We start from the raw sequence: 22,980 nt of genomic DNA, 5'->3' as shown, positions 1-22,980 counted from the left end.
GGTCACGCTAGTTTTTCACTGGGTTTGATAGCAACTCTGGCTTGTATTGTTGACTAATGTCCAAACTAGAGTCAGTCCAAAAGTATTTTGAAAGACTCTGCACATAAGGAAATGTTTCAAAAATACAGGAGTATGTGCATATTGGTTTTGTTCCTTCATTTCTGAGCTGCATGATAGCCACTTATATCAATTTAATCAAAGGTGGAAGCCAGATAAACCGGGAAATACATACTTATTTCATCCAGGCACATTTTTCCTGTCTGTTATCTCATTGCATTAGCTTTCCTTTCCATGTTGTAGCATGATGGTTTTTGGAAGTTGTTTGGATGCTGTGCCGTTCTATCAGCCTGTCAATGCTGCGATGCACTTACTATGAAGTTAAATTTACAGTCACAGTCTGTTGCTGACGGGAGTGGTGAGCTATAAGGCTCTCTAGGGCAGGTAGTTTATTATCTTTGCTCTCACACTGGTATGCCTAGGGTCAGACTCTTCTCCACTGAAAACTCCTCTGGAGGCAAGGAGTGTGCATGGTTTAAAGTCACCACCAAGTCAAAAAGCACCATAAGAGTACTCCACTCTACTTCTCCCCGGTAGAAGAATGTGATTCAGAACCTATTAAAGAGAGTCTTACTCTTACCCCATGGGGATCTTACCCCATGTCACCCCAGTGACTTCTACCCAAATTCTCTTAGGTGTTACTAGAAAAACTAAGCAGAATCCACACATATTTAACTGCAAAATCTCCAAGAACACAACAAAAGTTTTCCCAATATATATATATATTTTTTTTTTATGTCCCTTTGCTCAAGGAAGCCAGGGTTTTGAAGAACCACAGAGGTTAAACTCAATTACTGTGACCAGATCCAGCAGGTTCAAGCTACACAATGTAGCCCACAGTAGTATGTTAGAGTAGCTCAGAGTATTTCAGAAGAAACCCTCTTCTGCGGGAACTCATAACACAAGCCAGCACCCAGCACTTTATATCCCTAACCAACATTATGGAATTCTCTATCCATGAAGGCATAACCTATCAAATTACCATATAAACTTTTATTCAGTGTTTTTTAAACCATATGAAGTGTGACAAATTAACAGCTGATTTGGACAAGCATAAGCAATTACCAAGGTTAAAAGATAAGGAAAGTGAAGGGAAAAATAAACTAGCACAACTTTGAACTTTATATGTCATGAAATCGTTGCTGCTTTCAGAAATGGTAGCATTTTGAAATAGAAGATTGTATCTCTTTTTACACTTTGCTTTTTTTTTTAAAAAAAAAAATTCTCTCCAGTGTCCAGGTTTACAAAGGTCAGGTGCCAGTATGATCTAGAATAAGACCATTTGTGACTGACTTTGAAAGTCACAAAGGGGGAAATCTTACGCATAAGAAGCCTCCGGGAATGCATCTGACTCCTTTGTTTTCTAATAGATCCGATAACTCAATGAAAGACAAAACTGTTGAATTCCTTCCAGACAACATATCAGGATATCAAAGCAGTCAAATTACGAACACATTTTTGCCCAGTTTTGTGACTAACTTTCTTCATAATCTAATGGTTATCAGGGATGCTGTGCACAGTACCTGGATATCATAAACAAACAACAATTCAATCTTCACAAGCCCTGCTTAATAAAATAGAAAGGATATTACAGTAGAGAAGCAACCAAAATTGACATTCATCACAGTACTGCTGCAATTTTCTGCCCTTCTATCATCAGGCCACAGTGATAATCAGTGTTAACATGAGGAAGAGAAAATGTTATCCAGGTGTCTGAAATAGCAGAGTCTAGTCTTATTCAAAGGGCTTTGAATATTAAAACAAAAATCCTCACTGGGGTTCCAGTGGTAAACCAAAGCAGAGTACAAAGAGCTTCAGCTGTGTGTTCACAGTAACCTGACTTGCTAAACAATGGGGCTGCTGTGCTTTGTACCCAGCAGAGTTTCTCAGGGAATGTATATCATTGGAAAGGTACGAACTAAAGCAATCAAGCCTAGTATGTTTGGACTTCAGGAGTCTAATATTGTGCAGTACTAATCAGGATTGGGAGAAAATTTTCAGATGAATAATTTATTTGCCCAAAGTGCAAGTGAAAGTCATCTGAACTCTTTCTGAAGAGTTTATTCACACACATAAAAAAAATAAATAGATCTGCCAATTTACACGTTTCCCTTGTGTCAAATAAGACATTTTCTGGGACTTGGGGAAAAAAAAAAAAGTTTTGTTTTGTTTTATTTTTTTTTCCTCTAAATTTCAACTACCAGAGCAATCAACCGTTCACACAAGCAAAATCAATATCTGGCTGTTTGCCATAAAACACATGTACTTTAACCCTAATAACTGATATCCAAAACACCACTGTGTAGTCCTGGCTAGCAGCAGATAACTACCATTTGGAAACATAAGGGATTTGATGTAGAGATGTTGTGTTCAATTTCTTCTTCCTTTCAGATATTTTGATCTCCATCCTCCCCTCCATACAGTTTCATTGAAGCTACAGATCCTAGCAAAGCTGTTGGAAAACTGGGACAAGATACACCTCTATTTGAGCGTGTATGTCCAGAACACACAGAAAATTCTATTATCTTACCCCATCTCACATTGTCTTCCTATAAATCATGAACAATAAAGAAGAAGAAGAATGACTTGAAACAGAAGTAATATTGCCCCAAGTGAAATGGATTGCTGCTTTTGCAAACTCATGCAGAGAAATCAGGTGTAATTTTGGAACTCATACTTCTTAAAGTTTAAGAATGCTTTTTCTACACCACATTTTTTTCTCTACCATAAGGAAAAATATTTTTAGCAAAACTTTAAAATAGAGAAACATTTAACTATAATTACTCTGAAACTGATATACCAAGAGAAGTGTTACTTTTCAATTTCAAGTAGCAATTTGGGCAGAAAAAAAAAAACAAAAAAAAAAACGGTAAGGGTACTTCAAGAATCTAGAGACTTGTTAAATTCTTGATTTAAGTACTGTTTCATATGTTACACAAATTTTCATAATTACTTAGATCTACATAAGTGTCTATTTCGGCCATCTAGGAGTCTACACTGGCAAATTCACAAGGTTATGTCAAGTTCCTCTTATCCCTGTAACATTTTTTCTTGCATTATACCTGTCAGACATGCTACATTCTCAGAGAATGAAATCCTCAGACTTTTCATCCCTAATCATTAAAAGTAAACTCTCTCTGATTGTTTTAAATTGAGACAATACATGATTTTGATAAAGGCTGGAGCTTCTTTTTATTATTCTTTAGTATATAAGGAGCTTAAAAATACAAAAATAATATGGTAGTCTATTTTCATGCAGTTTCTTTTATCAGCCTAAGTATATTAGAGTCTTCACTTTCTGACAGCCATTTCAGCAACACAAGGGAGTATGGGACAAGACATTTTACTTACAGTTATTTCAGCATTTTATGTAGGCTCAAAGGAAGATATATTGCCTTGAGAACCTCTTGAATAGTTTATTTTGAAGACTGGAAACAATTATTTCATGCCAAATGTGAAGACATACTTCATTCACCCTTCTGAAAACTGATGCACACCCACAGTTCCCAAAACAGAGATAGTGAAAGAGCAGAGAATCAAATCTCTAGTTACTCAGACTCCTCCAAACATTTCTTCAGTGGCTGTGCTGATTCTGCTAAGAAATGCATAGGCTGTGAGTCTGTCAGCAAGCGAGGTCACTCGGTGAGATTAAACACAACCTACAGCAGACTAATCGCTTCCCAGGCAGGCTTGAATCAGCTAGTCAGGCATTTTGTTAAAATGACTAACCACACAGACAGGCTGTAGCAAGGAGATTAACTGTAGTGCACAAAGAATTATTACAGGTTCCTTTAAATATAAAAGATAGAAAAGAATTGTTAACTTGCTTAATATAATAAGATAAAAAACTGAGTATCTTTTTTAGTAACGTGTATGGTGTATAGGCCATTAACAGGTTTCCAGATGACACGATGGCTACATTTTAGCATCTTAGATAGTGTATGGAAAGGTTTTTTTGGGATGCTGGTTTGGACTCCAGGTCTTGCTTGGACCTCTGACACCTGATGCAGAGACAGAACAAAATGTAGCAGTACTATACAGACAGACCAGTATGCCTCAGTACAGTGTGCCACTATAGGGAATTTACATTTGTCCTGAGCTTTAAGTTGTATTGTACAGAATTCCAGAACATGCTGCCAGAAAAAGTGTAGACCAGGGTACAACCAAGCTGGAAGCAAACCAGAATGTTAAAGAAAATTCCAATTATAGGAAACAAGCAAATGCTTTCCATTCAAAGGACCTGTGAATCTGTGTTCCAGAAACAAAGAACTTTAAACAGATTGATTAATATATATATAATAAAACAAACCAAACCAAACCAAAATAAAATAAAATAAAATAAAATAAAATAAAATAAAGTCGATTTGTTGGAATCACAGGCAGAAAAGAAGGAATAACAACTAAGTCCATCTAGACTGGAAAGAAAAAAGGTCAGAAGCACAAGCTCACCAACTACATCTTCATGGAGATACAAAACGTTTCTTGCAACAATTCAGTGACTTGACAGAAGCTCATGTGATCACAGCCAAAAGATGCAGTGGTCACGTATATATTTTTTGAGACTACTTACATCATCTGAGTTCTAACATAGTTGTTACTGCTGGCTAAATATTAGTTGTTCTAGTTTTGCCCACCAATAATCAGCAGAGGGCAGTGGCAATGCTGCTTAGCACAATGAAGGGAAGGAGTTTTACCTGATACCCACACATTTGCTTCATGCACTTGGCAACACTGATCTAGATATTATTTACTGATAAACTAGGTTTTTTTGTTGTTGTTGTTTGTTTGTTTGTTTTTTAATAACTTTCAATTGAATTAATTCCATTGTGGTGCAAACACATGTACTGAATCTGTACATATATCTGTAATTTTTACTTTTCAAGGGACCTGAAAGTCAGTATGTGGTCATCACATGTGCTTGAAGTGTATGTTATGGAGACAAAAGAAGGACTGAATATAAGGGAAAACCTTAGTCAGGCTTACCCTGCATTCTTTGACAAATGGTTATGCAGACCTTTAAATGCAGGTTCCTGTTTTAATTTTTCAAGTAATTCGAAAGTTGCCATGATCTGAAACAAACATTACCTAGTATTTACTTTCCGGCAGCTTAAAAAGAATAGCTTCATGTAATGCAGCTATGTGAAAACCAGGCTAAGGAATGAATGTTCTGTTTGTCTGCAAAGCTACTGATGTTTGTTTTATTCCCACGAAACTGGCATGAACAACTGTTTGCTGGTGTGTTATGAAGTGAATGAAATCTGCACAATTCAGTGACAGTAATTTCCTAAATAGGTCCAAGGACATTTAGGCATAGTTTGTGAACTTAATGACTTCCGCTGACATTTAAAGAGAGGACATCAGTACTTCTTCATTTGATGACACTTCATTTTAAGTTGTAAAGACTGGATTCCTTCTAAAGCTCTTGAGCCATAATTAATAGAGGTAGGAAAAAACCTATAGTTGTTCTCATATCATACCTTCTACATTTGTAAGATATAAGAAAAGCATCCTATTGAAAAATTACTAGTTTATTCAAAACATATTTGCTATGTTTGTTTCTAGAGTAAAATTCTGAGTTGATATATCTAGATAGTATAAACAGACATAGTAGACACAAAAATAAGTTATTTCATCCAACTTTTTTCTGTAACTACTCATGCTACCTAAAATTAGAAGCACTAGCAATTTGCTACCCAACATAAATTAAAACAGAATATCAAATTTGTTCTTAACCTTATCCACTTTCTTCCTGACTAAAGTCAAAATCTGAAATGTTCATCCCTTATTTAGAAATTCACTATAAATAAGACTTTGATTCACATCCAGAGATCAAAATGTGACTCACTAATTTCATAAAAATATAGTGGCACACCTGCTCTAAGCCATTTTAAATGTCCTAGGGTGAAAGGCAAACCTAGCAAATAACAAATGATTTAGCTTATGCATAGCTTTAAAAACAATACATCAGTACAACATTTTTAGATCTTTCCAGCTCTGCTGCATTGATAATAATAAAAATTTTAAAATGCTGATAATTTGAGTATGAGAGAAGATAAAAACTTCTGTTTTGAAAAGAGTTACAAATAATGCAGAAAGGAAAGCAAACTATATAGATGGCCAACTCTAATCTGAACATCTGACCACACTGACAAATTCATGATGTTCCCCAGGTGCTGAATATTTCTTAATAAGGTACATTAAGCTGAAGTACTAAATTAGAACTAATAAAAAATACGGTTCATAAGACCACATTAAGGAAGGGATACGGTAGGTGAGGAGGACACAATGAAATTGGTAAAAAAAATAGTTTTATGGAGTCTAACTGATTCATGTACACTCTTTTTAATGTTACAATAAGGCCATTGTCAAATGTTATATATTTTTAATCTTCAACAAGGTCAGCAGTTTTCCTTCTGCTTATTGTGACTATTACTTTATGGTGCTTAACAATTTGTATCCAAAGAATTCAGCATTGGTGTAGAGTTCTTATTATAGGACTTCTGAATACATTACACCTCTCACTGTTGTAATTAATCTTTTAATTGCCTGATACTACTTCAGCAGAAAGAGGTGGTTAATTAATGCAGACACACATGTCTTTGCCTACTAATGGATTTCCTTTCGAAATGCATTTTTTGAAATTGCATGGAAACAGTTTTAGTGATTACTTTTTAGGATTTACAATGCCTACAATCAAACACTGGTATCTTTGTTTTGATATTTTTTTTCCACTCTTAAAAGAAGTTAGTTTCTGCTTCTGGTTTCTTTCCTAGCTCCCCATGACAAACACACATTCACCATGGACTCTTCAGGCACTTCTGATTTCCTGAACCATTAAAATCAAGGAGTGCAGTTCTCATTTCTTGTGACCTGTGACACAGACAAGTTAGTTTCTCAGGATTGCTCTGTATCTTGACTAAGAAAAATTATCTCAGTCTTCACTAAATGCCTGCTGGCTGCATGGACTCAAAAATAAGTCTGGAAGTAACACTACTGGAACATATGGCAAAAGGGTAAGGTCTCCACTGAAATGCACAGCTAGGTTTTGTAGTAACAAGAAGCCTGAAAAAAAAAAAGATACCGATCAGATTTGAAATCAGTTTCTATTACTGTAAAGATCTACACAAAGTGCTTGAAAGCAAAGAGAAAATACCTATAAACCCAAATTCCCAATCCCAGATGCAAAAAAAAAAAAAAAAAAAAAAAAAGTTTTTCAATCCAAACATGAGGTATCCCTTCAACTATGTTGTATTATTTTAATTTACTTATCAATTATGGGATGAAAATATTAATTTTCAATCATCACTTTGAAGTGTGCATACGGATTTTGTTTAAGGTCAAACTGGCAAAGGAATTCACACTAAATAAAATAGCTAATAGTGTTTTCAAAATTGAAGCAATGTAGAAAAAGAGGAGGTAAAAATAGTTCACTAAAAATATCCACTGTGCTGCTTGAAAACTCTTCTCATCACTGGAACTAAAGAAAACAAGGATACCCAGCAATCCAAGGTTTCAGTATGGGAAGAATAAAGAGATGAGTTTGCTAACTGCTTCTTCAAAACTTTGAATTTACATTATAAAAGAAATGGAAGGAATTCATATTCTTAGTTATAAATACCATCTGTTAGGAATGGCATGGATCTATTTTTACTTACTGGACAGTTACATGGAAAACACAGATTTTTAGAAAATAGAAACTCTTGACCCTCCATTACATAATTTCACCAACTCTTACAGTGCTCCCTTTTTACTAAAAAGATGTTCATAAGGAGAAATTAAAAAGAAAAAAAAGAAAAAAAAGAAAAAATAAAGAAAAAATAAAGAGCTTTTAGTTCAACACAGCCAGGTGGGTTAGTCAAAAAAGTAAGGAAATCAGAATTGGAATGGCTCTTAGGAAAAGACCTTTCTAGTAGCTGAGTTCAAACTAAAGAATCTCTTCTGATTGCCATAAATGATGATAAACTATTGGATGTGAGATATCTCTTTTTGTAATAGACAACTCAAATATTTCTTAGCTCCATGAAGTAGAAACAAACCCCAGCACCTTCACCCAGATGTTGCCAAGTCCAGTCTAAATTGGTGCATATGTTTTAAGTCAGCTGGCATTCTTCTCCCGCTGTATTCTCCAAATACACATCAAAGTCCAAGTTATATGATTGTACACTAGGAACAGACGCAAAGAACCACTAAAGAAGCCACACAAAATAAGCAAGTTAATCTATTTTCTATTTCCATATTCTAGAATTTAAATGCATGGACTGCTACAGTATTGATACAGCAAAGCTAAAAGTAAGGAAAAAAAATAAGCTCAGTCACAGGAACCCTGTATTTGAGGTATGCTTTGGTACTGTACCTTTATGTCTACTGTCACTTTTAGGTATCATAAACAAAATATGACCTGCCAGCCTTTCAACCTGATATAGAGACCGTAACATAAGGCTGTTACTTGTACACAGTCCCTTGGTTTCCAAGGTTGACAAAGGTCAATGAGTCCTGTGCGATCCGTCTCTCATTTACATTTTATGCTTCAAGAGTAGGATGAGGCCCTCTAGACGGCTACTTCTGAGAAACACAGAAGACATATGTTACAGATCATGAATTAGCAGGGACAAAAAGTGTTCTAGCTCACCTAGACTTTGGAGCAATTGCCTCTGCAGACACTCAAATTATTCAGAAATAGCCTAATGCTGCTTAGTTCAACTTCAGAAATGCCTAGTACTTAGGGGCTTTCCCAACTTTTCTTCCACAATAGGTGCTCATAGAATTAGTAATGATGTTATCAGTTCTTTAGGTAGTGCAGAAATAATGTTTTCTAACACATTCATCATTCGTATAGATACTACTAAGAGCAGTTTGGCTTTCTTTATGACATATTTCTCTGCCAAGGACAAAATTCCCTTATTCTCTTTTATTCACACTTCGTCTCACCTATTAAAAAAAAATAAAAAATCGTCTTACTACATGTTTTGGCCCCAACCTCAATAACTTACATATTTCAGAAAGTTATTTCTTTCTTTCAGTCTTCTTGCCCAAAGCTTTTGAAAGCTATACAGAATTTTGTACTCATTGTATGATCTGACTGATTCCTTTCCATGTCAGTGTCACTGCATACAGTGACCAAGTAAAAACTCAATAGTTTTGGCCTTAAAGTTGTGCAAATCATTAAATATGTCAATGGGCTTCCCAAATGATCTGTAGATATAAGCAAGGTACAGCGTTTCAAAGAAAGCTAAAGATGGGACACACCAAAATAAAGGGACCCAACATAGCACAGTTTTATTTTGTATGGACAAGATCATTGCTTTTATGAATCTGTGTTTAACACTGCTTGATATAAATACCCAAAGAGGACAGCAGGAGAATCTCCATGCACTAGTAAATTTCTACCATTTTTGTTTATAACCCTCATTTATTTATTTATGTATTTATTTATTAAACTCACATCTCAGGTAAAGCTTTTCTGGGGCATGTGGACAGGGACTTGAAATTCTGGAGGTGGCATGGCATAAAGGAGCATTCCACCTGTTGATATGTCTTCCATGTGTTCAACAGACTACCAACAATAGAAAACAAAAAAACAAAAACAAAAACAAAAACAAAAACAACAACAAAAAAACACTGGAAGAACCTGCATGTAAAATCATAGGCAGAATAAATAAATAAAATAAATAAATAAATAAATAAACATGACCTTGGATAGTTCAAACTTACCTTCCTTAATAAAAAAAAAATCTCTTATGTAAGGGGAAATGCAGGACATATGTGAGGGTACTCTGATGTCACTGTGGAATGCTGATGCTTCTCCTCTTCCATATATAATTACGTATGTATCTCAAATACCTTGTGTAAAAGGGGAGTTATAAAATGTTAATTCAGTTCAATTTTCATTGACTTTATAAATCGATCTCAGTTAAATTCTGTTGAAGACAACAACATTAACTTCTGAAAATAAAATAAAAAGAAAAGGGAGATGGCAGTACCACAACTGTCAGGACATTTTTCTTTTTAATTTCTCTTATTATTTCATTCATGAAGGAATTCTGTATTCTCAAGGAATTAAAAGTAATTAGGGAGTAGTTTTCTCAGGTGGTTTTGATTTTCAGGGAGAGTTTCAAATAATTTGATTGGAATACTGAAATAACCTAATTTCCCATTATAAGGATTGTGTGTCATTCACTCAGAAAGGGGGTTATTTTATTCAGCTTGAACTATGTGAATGATATTTTAAAGCAATAACCTCAGAATCAGGAATATTACACATAGGAAAATGTCAGAACTCTGAGGGAAAAAAAGGCACAGGACTCGGGTTACATGGCCTGTGAGAGGAAGATACACAGATACTCACACAGACAGTCATTTGTCTGTCAGAAAGATGTTAAGGTGTCCAGTGGCTGAAATAGACAAGCTTAGGAAATTAAGTTGGAACAAACAAAGATACAAAGATGCACTTTGTATCTTCTGTTATGCTTTGAAGTAACAGATTAAGCAGCTTCTTGTAAAGTTCATGTTTGCAATGCACAAATTTCAACTTGAGCAGAACTGAGTGAAACTCAGAACTGAACTGGAGAAAGGTATGACTCTGGGAAATATTTCTACTTTCCTGTTCCACCTCCCCACAGCAGTGTGGGAGAGCAGGTTTTGCAGACAGTGTTCTGGCACCTAGGAGCTGTAAGGGCTCCATTGGAAGAGATGGCAGCTCAGAGGCCTGCAGCTCATGAGAGGAAGACTGGCAGCCTAAGCCCCCTCAAACTACATAACCTTGCAGCCTCTGAAACCACATCAGAAAAAGAGGATGCTCTGAGAACTCCTTTCCACCGTGGCCTGTATGTAGGAACTATTACAGAACTCCTGTCCTTTGAAACTCAGGTCTAAAAAGCTAATTCAAACACATGGAAACAAACTGAATTTTAACACCTGTCAGTTTTCAGACTACCTGTGCTGAAATTGAAATAGTAATCTTGGAAAGAATAAGAAATAAAAAGAAAATACCTTTGGTAGATGTGATCTGAATTGTGATGTATGTTCTTTGATGTCTTACCGAATTTCAAACACTAAAACACTGTGATCATCTCTGGCCTCAGGCTTGGATCCTAAAGCTTAAATATCCACAGAACTTTATGACCTTTTACAGTCTCATCAGAATTGATAGGACTATTTATGAAATAAAACTTATTTGCATGCTAAGGTCTTTCAAAGTCAAAGCCTTTATTATTTGGATTCAGGCTCAGAGTTTTCAGTGACCAACCATGTCAGCAGTGCACTCAAAGAATATCAAACAAGTTATGACTATCATGCTGTGTTACAAGATAAAATAGTTTCTCCCGTCTCCTCCATGTCCTTTTCTGTGTGTTTTGAATATATAAGCAACCTGATGTACCAAATCAGCATGTCAGTGGTTTGTGAGAATTGATAAAATATGCTTAAACCAACATTCAGCATGTGGGGATTTTTTATTATTATTATTGTAACATTGCTATCCTACTGTTAAAGTCTGAAAATGTCAGAGATTTTATATGTAAATAATGCAAAAGCATAAAACATACAGAAAAAAAAGCTAGTGTGAGGAAGACATCTATGAGGTTCAGAATACAGACAGACATCTAGTAACCTCAATCTACTGAGCAACAGATGGAGGATGCAGAAGAGAACATGTTATCTGTTAAATGGACCGTCAGAGACAATGCACAGAAATCATCTGACCATGATCTTTGCAGAACGACCAGGAACAATGCTGCTACTTGGTAAAACAAAAGCAGAAGAACCTTTTTGATCCTTTCTTAGATGCTCAGCACTAACAGAAGCATTACAGTAGAGCCAGTGAGAGGGCAAATCTATTTTCTAACTTACTATAGATCAGATGAAGGCTGTCCCTCTTGCTTCTTCTGTTAAAGGAGCTTGATAGCCTAATGCTCCCATCTTCTTCAGCTAGGAGTTTCAGATGAGAAAGACTAGGAATTGGGATAGGAAAGCCAGTCAGTGCATTTTTTAAGAACTTATTCATGAGAGACATTCCAGGCTCTCAGGCCCACATTTGCACTGAAAGTTAATGGAAGAAGGAGCTCTAAAGACTTTCTCATCTAAAGGTAATATGTTTATAATAATCCAGTCTTTACAACATCGAATTAGTAAGACCATGTGCAGGCTATTTAATGAAGCACTACAAAAGTCTCACATGGATAGCCACGGTGGTGTCTTCATCTCAGCTAAACTATTAATCATTTCAGTTCTTGCAGCTGTGAAATAACAATCCATGATTTTGTACACCCACCCCAGTGCTTTCACATTTCCTTCATAAAGTGGTTTATGATTACCCTTAGGAAGTGTCTTAGTCTACATACATACACGTACATTTACCACTCTATAAGAAAAGTCGTAAAGCCTGATCCAATGTCCATAAAATTACAGTACCTTCTGAATTCAGTAGATTAGTTTCTGTATCCGACTGTCAGTAATTTTCCTATCATGCTCCCATCCTTCTGCACATTCTTGAAAAGAGATCATGACTTCCTTGGTGTTGAAAAACTCTCAAAATTACTATATTTTTTATTTTACAAGATTCTAGATTTTCCATTTTAAGCCACTTTGAAACATTTACTATTTGCCTGTGTTCAGTCTTTCAGCTACTAGACAAAATCTCTCCAAGCCTCTAAATTTACCAATACTTCCTTTGCAGCACAGGAAAATGTTTACTTATTCTCCCCAGTAAATTACTACTGCATTTGCTCTGCTGAATAAGCAAGAGAAATCTATTGTAAATCAAGAATGTAACGTTTAATTCTCAAGATCTAAAGTGCAGGTAAATATATCCCAGTAGGCTTTAGTGATTACCTCAAAGTGGAATCCTAAGACCTTTAAAAAATCTTCTAATTGAAAGTGTTGTCTATTGATATTATATTGTTCTTATATAGTTATTAGCTACTGTATACCACGAAGTTTTGTTCTTCATGATGAACATATTTCCTTTAAACTCCCTGTATTCATGCTATTTTTTTAACATGAAATATAACACATAAAACTCATCCTCCATTATTTACAGAACTTCTTTGTGTGTGCATAAAAAAGAAGTTAAATAGAGGATGTTTAATCTAATACCAATTACAATTTCTCTGTATTTTTCTTATATATTTCTTTGTATATAGACTTCTGCTTAGTAATGGATATACCTTGCTCACTATTTTTTAAAATTACTCATTAAAGATTTTGACATTTAATCCTTCAAGACAAAGAAAAACGCACCTATTACAGGATTAGTGATTTATTTATTTATTTTAATTTACTTTCCTCACATGGATGAATTCCTTTTGTAGGCAAAAATGCAAGTATGTGTACCTGTATGCTTAATGAACCCAAGATAAGATTACCCCTACCCAAAATGCATAAATAATGAGTAAGACATACCATACAATTCTACGAACACCCTCTCTTCCCCTCAAAAAATTCCCCAAACAACAAACAAATAAATAAGCAAAAACACCAACCAACCAACCAACCAACAAAACAATTACAGCATAAGTAAATTAATTTTCTAACAAAGATTTTCTTTATTCTCATTACAAAGTTTTTCCTATGATTTTCAACCACATTCCTCCTTCTCCCAAATGGCAGCATTATCCAGAAGGGAAAGGGACAGCATGCAGCCTTTGTTATGTTTGCTTACTTTCACATAAATGGTGGAGATATTTCATCTATTAACTTTTTTAATTTTGTTATTAATGTTTTTTTACACTTTTTCTGTAGAAAGATGATGAATATGAAAGATGATGAATATGAAAGATGATGAATTCCTCAAATAGAGGCCACAGAAATTGTTTTAGCAGTTAATTTAGAAAACCAGCAAATTTTTACTATGCAACATTTACATGCAACTTCATGCAACATTTATATGTTAAAATCTATAGTTTTCTAAAGTAGGCAAAATAATGTATTTAAACCCGTGTTTATTTATCTACTCATTTACATTAAATATGCAGAATTCAGATTGCTCAAATCGTCCTAGTATGCTATCTCATGGCAGTTCTACAGACTTAATACTGGTGTTTTGTTGTTGTTGTTGTTGTTGCTGTTGTTGTTGTTGTTGCTGTTGTTGTTGTTTTGTTTTCTTTTACATTTTTCTTTCCTTCCCTGTATAAGCATTTGGTCACTCATAAATCTTCAATAGTAGATAATCTGTTGCAAGCCAAAGAAGGAGTTCTGCAGGAACTACAAACTGAGAAGAAACTTAAATAAAAGACTGTATTTGGGTTAGACCAAAGTCCTGAAGCCTATATTGCAGATAGTGAAAAATGAAATGGTTTCTTGCTAGCATTACCTTGCCCAGTTACCTTCTCTTCCCCTTTCTAGGGGGGGCTTTGATCTTCAGGCAAGCACAGATTTTGGTGTGATGGTGCACTAACTGTCTGACGAGGTACATTCACTTGGGTCATGTGACTGACAGCAACTATGGATTGGAGAAACCACAGCTGCAGACTAGAGCTGTGGCCTGTAATTCAAGTTTAGCATTTTAATTCCTTATCACAGAAGCTGTGATGGATTTTTTTTTTATTTTTTAAATCAACATCTGTCAGTTTGCATATATTCAATAATAAAAGAAAACAATATGGAGTCAGACCTATGCTATTCCAGACATGTTGTAGTATTGTGACAGTAGTTAACCCACTAAAAGTAGTTAGTAGTCAGGCAGGTGCTTTGTGTTTAGTTACATAAAGGATTACTGCTCAGGGGCAACACTGCCACAATGCCTTCCAGCTAGCTCCAAAATGAAGGAGCTTCTACCACTGTCTGCTTACGCACAGTGCTTACTGCATGCTGAAGTGCAAGAAATGGGCAAAGAAGTTGCCAGGGAGAAGGAGATTACACCTTGGAGGTGGAGATGGGAAAGACAGAATTAATTTGTTTCCCTAGACCCCAAAATGCATCTTTAGGGGATCTTATAGCTGAAACAACACCTAAATCTCTTTGCATTAGACACCATATGCGTACCAAGCAAAGTAGATAAAATTCTGACTTCTTTAATTTCAAGGCACTGCTTAGGTATCACAACACATGGCTTTGTTTCCTAACACAACACAGCCTTAGGAATACTTTTTGCCATTTGCTCAAATTGCAGTAACTGCTATTAGTACTACTACTATTGTATCTACAAGTAATCCTCACATCAAATATGCTGAGAAATATTCTCAAACATTTGCTAAATTTCACTGCAACTTGTATGTGCAGTTCAACAATACATGTAGTAAATTATTTGCAAAAAAAAAATCCCTTCCTCTAAAATAACTGGGGTTAATTTTAGCTTCTCTTTATTCAGAGAACATTTAAATCTAACACAACACTATGCAAATGCTGCATCAAATTCTGGTCCTGAGAGGGAAGGAGTTTTGCATAGGTCCATCAATGGCTGATGAAAACAACTCCATTCCAATAAGTGATCCTTCATTTCCCATTATTCTCCTTTTTTTTTTCCCTCCCCCAAAAACATGGTGTGGTTCCAGCACACCACCGTGATTTCTAACACAAAAAGCACAAGCAGTATCTTGCTGGCCTGTGAAAGCCAAAGCCAGCCAAGCATCTTCTGTTCTTCTGTTCGAAGTCCGTAAAACGACACCCTAGCCTTACAAGAAAAAAAAAAAAAAAAGTATAACTAGTTTACCTAACGTTTTTTCTTGCTACTTAATGAGTAGAATATCTCCAGAGGCTGTTTATTATATTTAGGGTATCTGCAATGGATTTTATTGTCTTCCACTAAAAGCAATACCTTTATCTTCATAGCAAAAGGAAAAACAAATTACTTAAAGACAGGTCAGCCTTTCAGTAAAGCTGAAATACTTTTTTTGTCCCAGACATGAAGCACTCATTGAAGTTCATTTGAAGGACTTGTTGTTCAAGGCAATATTTATTCTGACCACTGTCAGGAATGTACTACTGAATTACCTCTCCATAAGCTATTACAACCAGAAATGTGATCAGTTGAAGTGAAACCTCATGCTCTTGTATTTCTCCACAAATGGAGCAAGGGATACGATACCAAGTGACAGCTGCATGACCAAGGTTCTGACATTACTTGGCAAGCTTGCCACAGCAATCTGGTTACAAAAGCTGAAGCTCCAGATGTGCAACCCACAGCTTGGACCGAAACCAACTGCTCTCCTCCGAACCAGGCTGAGTAGACAAGTGTGAAATGTGAGAGTAAACGCCATATTCCTACTTCTTCACGTACTTTGATCCAGTACATGCTATTATGCTTCCCTCTCGTGGCTGGTTGAAGCAGCTCTAGTGACCTATTGACTGAAGTAAGGGAGGTGACCTGTAGGTAAAGTGGTAGAAAGCTACGCTTTTGATTTTGAAAACTTCCTTTTTGAGGCTCTCCTTTGCTTTCCTCCAAGAGCGACACATCAACTTCTGTTCGGCTCAGAAAGAAAAAACTTTGAAAATACATGAAATTCCCAGTTTGGTTCACATTACTCCTTCAGAGATTCAGAGACCAAATGCTTTTGAGTCTTCTGAATGTTATGAACGTTGAAAGTTCAGTCAAGGAATAGAAAAAACACTATGCAACTTTCCTGAAAAATTACAGCTAACCAGGCCTGAAATAACCACAGTTCAATATTCTCTGTGAAATACAGATGGTCAGTTCCAAGATTAAGAGACTTGACAAAGCCTTACATGAATAAAGCTGAGCAATAAATAAAGCAATAGGCTCAGCTAAGCTGACAGTACCAAGAGATATATAGGTAGATAGTTGCTGATAGTTTTAGGAAGAAAATAATTCACTGCAGAAAGAGAATAAACATGAAATGAACAGTTTTGAGAGAACTGTATAATAATCATAGCGGAGGAGAAGATATAGCAGATATAGAGCAGATTTGTAGATACACTTGACTACACTTGGGTGCTTGTATTGTATTTGGAATGCCTCAAGTCTCTCTGAAACGACTTGGCTTTATGAATGAAATTACAACGTATCCAGTAATTAACAGACGGTTATTAGAGAAATCTAAGTGCATGTGTATATGTCTTTCTAAAAGTCTGCTCAGAAAGGAGCATGAAGCTTGGGAAGGATATTGAATAACATTACTACTAATAAAAAAAAAAAGGTTATTTTAGTAGGTTGTATAATAGCAAGCCTTTTTTAATGAAGTGCTACGGCCTCTGGCTATCTACAGTACATACTGAACATAAATTCGTTTAAGCCATCAAACAAAAAGCAATATCCTTTTTTAAGCATAAACACTGTATAACTGGAAGAAATCATGGTACAACCAAACAACTGAAAATTTCTCACATAGCAAAGACTTGGTTGGCAAGAGCAATTAGCAGATATTTGGCGAAAGCACCTTATTCGTTTGTATGTGAAACTGACAGCTACTTGGCTGGGATGAGGAAAAAATTATCACATTAGATCTTTGGAAACTACTGTTGTGTGTAAACAGAGTCTTCCTGTACATCTACCTAAAAACCTAAAATGCAAAAATAAATAAATAAATAAATAAATATGATCTCTGAGAAACTCCCTGAAGACTGAGAAATTGTATTTACAGAAAAGAGGCACAAAAATGACACATAAAAGAAGAAATCACATGCATGTAACATGGTATTCCTAACGTCATTCTGAAAACAGAGAAGGAGCAGCTCCTTTCAGCTGACTGCAACACTGTCCTGTGTTTTGTACAACACGGGCATGTATAAAGCATATAGAATGTCATATTTTTCAGTCAAGGCAAAGAAGTATATAAAACATCATTACAATTTCAGGTGTATAGGGTTTACAGATATAAAGCAGGTAACCTCATTGTTATGGAAAGCTTCTCAAATTGTGATATGAACAGGCAGCACCAAGAGAACACAACTTGCTGCAAAGTACTCAATAGTCTTGGAAATCAAGATGCGTCAAACTGGGATCACACTAAGGAAGAAAAAAACAAAACAACACCACCAAAACCAACTTTGTTCAGTCCACATATGACCACAAAATCAGCCTTGGATTTCTATTCAGATTTCTGAAGAGAAAAAGAAACTGGATGGAAATCATCAGGACCAACAGCAAAATACTAAATTGAAGCAGAAATCATAATTTGCATAATTATGGGATAAGGAACAATACCCTAGCCTGCAACTGTTCAGGAAAAAGAAGCTGTGAATGATAGCAAGGCATATTATCAGCTGAAGTCAACTTTGCCTTAGAGTTCTAAACAATAGAGATATACACTGGGAAAATAAACAGAACTATAACTCATTAAATACTCATGTATAAAACTGTGTAAAACTATAAAAATAGTTCTGAACAGTAAACTTAGAGTAAGATCATTCAATTGATGGTTCTCAAATAGGTTTTTGTTTCACAGAACCACAGAAAAGACTGAGTGAGGTAATATGGGTGAAGACACTAGTGTATGTGCAACAGATTTGTGATCATAATATTCAAAAGGCTGCTGAAGAGAGGAGAGGGAAAAAACAGATACCAAATGCACTAAGAAGATAAAGATTTGATAAGCTTTTTAGCAGAATACTTTTAGTAGTTGACAATATGTTGTTAAATGTGATTTTCACAGCATGTGACAACACAACAATGCAGAATAATCTTTAAAAAATGCATGTGGCCAGCCCACAGAATGTCATAGCCCATCTGAATCATTTATCTGTAATTATGCAGAAAAAAGCTATACCTGTAATGTACAGTATTCCCAAATCCATTTAGCTGCTCAGTTGCTAGGATTCTTGCTCACTTACCTAACTTTTCAGTAGGTCAGAGTATCTGCTCATCTTCTGCAAGACCTTAAAGCACTAAAAAATGTATGGAATTAAGATGTCAAAATTAAGTACTGTTCTTTTCCCATTGTTGTTGTTTAGAGAGCACTCCTAAGGAAAATAATATAGCACAAATCAGTATAAAAGAGAATCAGTCCCCTGAAGCCAACATGTTTCCTTGGATTTCTGACTTTTAGAATTAATCCTTCAAAAAATAAAAGGTATGACAGAATACATCAGAAGCCGTAGGGAAAAGATTTCTCATTAACAATATCAATAGTAACATAAGTAAATCTGTGTAGAAGGAACAATCTGTGACCCTAGAACCAAACACAGGATGGAGAAGTAAAAGCAAAGGAGGTCCAAAGGCTATGAACAAATCATCACTGGTCCTTTACCGGTCATTACAGGAGTGCAATCATGGGAGCTGGCCAAAAGAGTCTAAAGAGTAACGAAAGAACAAAAAGTACCTAATATCTCCATAACACACTATGGACATAATGGGTATATCCATAACACACTATGGACAAATGGGTATGGACATAATGTGTAATTGTAAACCAAAGAAGAAAGAGTTATGTGTTAGGAAATAAAAAAAATAAATAATAATAAAAAGATTGTGGAAGGAGAAACCATCAACATCACATTTATCCCAGTAAAGAACTCAGGACACTAATGGCTCACTCTAACCCCATCACCAGACTGCAGCCACTGACCTTAATATCCACAGGAACAGTGGACATGGAAGCAGAACTCCATAGAAAGGGGTAGAAAAAATGGAGCGTGTTCTGTTTTAATGGTATACAATTTGAATGATGTTTGTATCACTGCAACTAGAGTAACGGTAATTCTTTGATTAGATCTTTAAAACATTATGTTAACACTAAATTCTTGGCTATACTGTAGGTAGGGTGTGTCACTTTGGCCCACAGACTGCAAAAATTGTAGTGCTGTAAACTGAACGAGCATTCAAACCTAGCCTCTAAATTGGATCACAGAGTGGTAACAGCAGTATTAAGCCCTTGCCAACAGTGTTTCTGGAGAATATTTAGACTTGGTAAGCAGGATTTATATATTTGTTTTCTACCCCATCGTTAGCCTCCATACATGAAAACAACTGTTTTAAATGGGTTGCACCCAAATCATGCTCAGTCCTTCATATAGTCTATTTAAAAAAATAATATTTGTCTCACCTTCTTTTGTTCAGACATCCAGGATAATCTCGTGAAGGAGCATAACTCAGTGGTTCTCAAATAATCATGTTGTCTATCTATATTTGTAGCCACAGAAAACCCATGATAGCTGGAAATTGACTAAAAAATAATTTGTGGTTTTCAGAAAAATGCCATAGCAAAAACTAATGCTTATTTAAGTTCTTGAGGTTTCAATCAAGTATTGTTAAAAACCCCTGAGTTTTCAATTTTAAATAATTAGATTACTTTCATACAGATTGAGGTACTCTTCTAATCTATACCAGCATAGACAGCTCAGCTCATGCTTGCATGAACATCTGTACATAGTTATTCTCGTGATGATAGTTCATATTATTATATGTAGAGTTCTTCCTGAGAAATATTTGGCACTTCAGACTGTACAAGTTGTAGCTATATTGCTTAAGTAGAGTAGAGCTCCACTGATAGACTGACAAAGCAGTTTAATTTCCCTCTCTGGTACCTACAATAGTTAATTCTGAGAGAAATACAAGAAGGAGATTGTTAAAAAAAAAAAAAAAGGGATGAAAACATGCCAATACTTTAACAGATCTATTCTTCAGAAATCTTTGGAGACAGTGCCTTCAGAGCTAGACTGAAGGCTGAAATTAGATTTTTAAAGTCTCTGCCTGTCTATGATGGCATTCAGTAACTGAGAAGTAGCAACATTTGATTTAGTGTATTCTGTCATACCTCACAGTCTTGGTAGGTGAGATTCTGAAGCAAGGCATTGGAAGCCTTAAGTACAGAAGTCATGATTCCAAATGAGATACAACTGTACAAATATCAACTGTATTGAAACTCTGTTTTGAACATCTACCTGAACAATTTGTTCTTATGCAGCTTTCAAAACTAAAAATTGTAAAAACTTTATAAAAGGTGTCTGAAGCTTTCTTCAGGAAAAAATGCAGACTCATAAACTGAACATGCTATTCCCTCTCTCTCTCACGCACATACAAAACAAAACAAAACAAAAACAAAACAAAGCAAAAAAGCCCCACACACCAAAAAGTCTTACATCACCTAGTTAATTAAGTATTAGTATTATTAATTAACTTAGTTAATTAAGTGTTCCTTCTTATTCAAACATGAAAAACTTGATAGTAGAACATCTCTCAACTGTTACAATAAAGAAGTTAATCAGAACTTAATAAGTTGTCATTAGCAAAGAGATAGAAAAAGACTGTAAGTATTTGTTTAGCAAATCACTGCACTTGAAATAATGAAACAATTTAGAACATTACAGCAGAGATAATTGTGTAAAAGCTGGTATATGTTTAATGTTTTGTCTATTCTCCACTTTACCTCCCAAGCAAGTGACTGCTCCTTTAATTCCTAGTATTGTTATGAAAATGTTGTACAGAACTTAGAGACAAAATTCTTAAGATCACTCATTTAGCAATATGTTCATTGAAATGTTGTATCTGTGCTTTGGTTCCTATAGAAATTACAAACGCTCATGATAGTAAAACAAAGTATTTCCTGGTAACCACATTTGATACAATGCAAATTACAAATGGAGTACATTACGTGATCAAAAGAGTATTTATATTTTTAGCAAATTATTTAATTTATATAGCTGTCTTTATCCATGTAGCTGATAATAAATTGTTTCCTTTCATCATGATGCTCAGATTATAAGGCTGTAAGAAAGACCTATCTATCAGCACAATTTCTTTATGGAGAAAATAAAATCATTTTATGCAAAACTAAAACTTCTTATACTGTAAGAACTGAAGAATAAATTTAGTTATTGCAAAATTATAAGGAACTTGGTGACAGATAAAGCTGTTTCTCAAAGAAAAACATAGTATTTGCACCTTATGGGATGTGGTTTGTTCTTATTGCATGTTACTGTTACTAAAAAATGCAGGAGTGTTTTAATATACTCTTTGCCATTGACCTATCATCCTGTCCTAAAATTGTGTCCCAATTTTTCAAGCAAATTGATGAAGCTAAACTAACCCCAAACTCATTAAACAGGGTAGAATCCTCCCCTCATGTCTGGGCTCCATGGCCTGAAGTGAAAAGGAGCCTTTTAAAGGAGTTTCTTTAATTATCATTGATTTTTATTATTTTTTTTTATTCCCTAAAACAAACAAACAAACAAACAAAAAACATTCAAATACCTGTACTGCAATTTTTTTAAGTTTTGATCTTTATCCATAAATAGATGAATTCATAGCTTTGGCTTTTGGAGAATTTAAATAAATGGAGAGATAAGTTTTATGTGTCATGAATATTCATAAGAACATCTGCAATTTTCTTGCTATTTTGTAGTAATAAATTGTTCATAGATTGTTTTCACTCTTCCATTGTTAACTGACTTATGGATGTCTGTTAACTTATTCTGCAGTTCTGTACTATGGCACAAGCTAAATCCACCACAGAAGACACAGAGACAACAATCCTTTAGAGGTGTCCATCTTCTGGTGTCCATTCTTTACAATCTGAGTCCACCAACAGATTAAATGGAAACAAAATTTTTAGTTATAATTACTGACAAGACCTTGAATTCCTACCTAAGATGGCAGGATGTTAGCTAATAGCAGTAACAGCATCCCTGGAAAGTGTGCTAGATGGGTGCTTCCACTTGGCTCTTTCACTTAGATTTGTATGCTGCTTAAAACTTCAGTTCTGTGACATATTTTTTATGAAGGCTACTACTGCATAAAGCCCCACTGAAAGAGATGAAGCTCAACCCTGCAACCCATGCAGAGTTCAAGTCCCCTCTTTCTGCCGTAGGGAACAAAAGCACAGTAATACAAGGCTGAGAAGCTGCACCACTACTGTTGGTAAATGCAAAAGGTATTATCAGTCCCTTCCTATTTATAGATTGCAAAGCTTTCAACTTTCCACCACCACCATTCCTTTTGGAAGCAAAGGGGGGAAAGAGGGAAATCGTCTCCTGTTTATAGCTACAAGTCAAACTCATCTTGAAAAACACTGTTTCACTCAAGATAGTGATTTT

General features: G+C 35.3%; 1 protein-coding gene across 1 annotated transcript in view; it reads right to left on the bottom strand.

Moving 5' to 3' along the window:
• LOC308189761 (uncharacterized protein) overlaps positions 1-3,655 on the bottom strand; it is a 595,077-nt gene extending 591,422 nt beyond the window's left edge. The window contains exon 1 of the mRNA XM_080580235.1: positions 3,409-3,655. The gene's annotated coding sequence lies outside the window, so the exon portion shown is untranslated. The remainder of the gene's footprint in view (positions 1-3,408) is intronic.
• Positions 3,656-22,980: the final 19,325 nt, after the last annotated feature.

This window comes from Anser brachyrhynchus, assembly GCF_964034855.1.
Source record: "Anser brachyrhynchus genome assembly, chromosome: 2".
Lineage (NCBI taxonomy): Eukaryota > Metazoa > Chordata > Aves > Anseriformes > Anatidae > Anser > Anser brachyrhynchus.
Note: the sequence above shows the minus strand (reverse complement) of the source record. Positions and strands in the feature narration are given on the sequence as shown.